This window comes from Ipomoea triloba, chromosome 4 (genome assembly GCF_003576645.1).
Source record: "Ipomoea triloba cultivar NCNSP0323 chromosome 4, ASM357664v1".
NCBI lineage: Eukaryota > Viridiplantae > Streptophyta > Magnoliopsida > Solanales > Convolvulaceae > Ipomoea > Ipomoea triloba.
Window position 1 is genome coordinate 5,440,426 of NC_044919.1, and position 2,088 is coordinate 5,442,513.

Consider the following 2,088-nt stretch of genomic DNA (forward strand, 5'->3'; position numbering starts at 1 on the left):
ACGGATTACCAGTACACCTAATATGCTTTTCTCTATTCCATTCCTCGAAATCTTCAGACCATTCAGGAATTTGCAATACCGATTATCAATGAAGGTAATATAAGATTTTTTTGACACACATTAATCAAAGATTCGCTGAGACATTTGTGCGATTCATCAAGTAATTCTTGTGAGGATTTTCAATTCTATTGCAAGACCCATAGCTTTTCGCTGAGAAATTTGTGCGATTCATCAAATAATTGCAGATGGTTTTCAATTTTTTTTTTTCAATTTAATCCTATTTATTGAAAGTTATATCTGCGAATTTCTAAAATGACTAACATTCAGTCATTTGTGCTTCCTATTTCGTGTATTTCTTCTTGTGTGGATGTATAGGTAAAATCGAAGTCATCATGCATGTAAGATCTGAGTAGAGATCTGTGTTTTTGAAACCTGTTGGAAGTAAACTTGTTGAAACCTGAAAGTGATTAAAACAAATAATAATAATAATTACAATAATAAATAGGTTTACTGCTAAAAATATTACTTCTGCTCTACGTGGCTTATTTCTGCTTAGGTTCCACCGCTGACACACACCGACCATCGCCCAGCGACCTATTTTCCCCCATTCAGCCCTACGTGGCTTATTTCTGCTTAGGTTCCACCGCTGAGCGACCGCCGACCGCCCACTCTCCACGACCAGCTCTTCACGGCCGGCGAACTTCTCCGGTTCAACAGCGTCAATAGCGACCTTCTCCAGTTCTCCCAGCGAGCCACGACCAACACGGCAACAAAGCACGTCAGCAGCTCCATCGACGTGAACCACCAGCCACCAGGTGATTTATTTTTTTTCCTTGAATTTAGCATCGATCTTCTAATTTCTATAGATTTCTTGCTCTCTGATGGAATTTGAGTATTATGTTTTGCAAATCGGGAAAAATTAGAGTAACAAACTGAATATTTGGGTTATTGTTTACCTAAATTATTTTTGAGATATTTGCACATGATGAGAATTAAATGTGATGGTTTATGCAGTTAGGAAGGTTGTAATACCTGGATTTGGAGTAGATTGTGGCTTCCTCTTTCTTCTTATCACTGCCGAAGTTGTTATTTTTCTCATTCTACACGACTTGTGTTCTTGAACCAAATGAGAGAGGCTTTTAAGAGATTTAGTATGCTCCTGAGTGGCTTTCAAAAAAATGTATGCTCTTGGTTGAATTGATTTTGAAGATAAGAAATGGATAGATAATTTTTGGGAATCCTGTAGTCTTCTTTATATTCCCCAATGCTGGAAGCCAAAAAGTCTACTCCCTAAATTTTTTTATATTCCCCATGCATTGAGCTTTGTGCCGCATTAATTGTTTATATATATTTTACTTGGCTACAGCTGGATTATATATAAACTAATACGATGACTTTTTTGAGCGGGAGTTTTTGGCTCTTACACGGTTTCCTAGGGGAGTAACTTTTATATATAGTAAGATAAGATAAGATAAGATAAATGTTTTTAGTAGGCACATGATTGATGCATTCTCTGTATCAAGAAGGACGACAGGTTTAAAGGAACAACGAAAACATGGCGAAATTCTCATCCACTCAATCCTGATCAGAAAATGGTGTCGGTTAAGTAGATAAGGATATGAAACAACGATAGATGAGGAAAGATTGGTCATTGGTGTACTATTTTCTTTTTTCTTTTTTTTTTTTCTTTTTTGAAAACAGGGTGTACTATTTTCTAATAACTGCAGAAATAAAACTTAAGAGCCAAATGTCAAGACATTGTGGTCTAGTGACACCCGGTTACATCCTTCATATACAAGGGGGTGAGTTTGAGCCTCAGTGAATGCGATATTGACTCTTTGTGTTTTAATAGGTTGAGAAAATAGTTAAACCAAATATAAAAAAATACTTCATAGACTTTTAATTCTCAATTTTCACTTCCACTTGTGTTTAAATTTAATTGAAGGAAGGCAAAAAAGAATGAATAAACATTATAACCCTATTAACTTGAGCAATCAAAGCATTACAAATCATAAAAAAGTAGGAAATGAGGGTAGGAATTGAGACTACATTATGTAAAATTACTCTCAAATATATGATTGAGGTTCA

General features: G+C 35.5%; 1 long non-coding RNA gene across 1 annotated transcript; it reads right to left on the reverse strand.

Annotated features, from left to right (window-relative positions):
- Positions 1-420: 420 nt before the first annotated feature.
- On the reverse strand, positions 421-1,565 carry LOC116014873. The gene is made up of 2 exons (XR_004097502.1): positions 1,033-1,565; positions 421-878 (listed from the first exon to the last, which is right to left on the reverse strand). It is a non-coding gene; the product is annotated as an uncharacterized LOC116014873 (long non-coding RNA).
- Between the last annotated feature and the right edge of the window lie 523 nt (positions 1,566-2,088).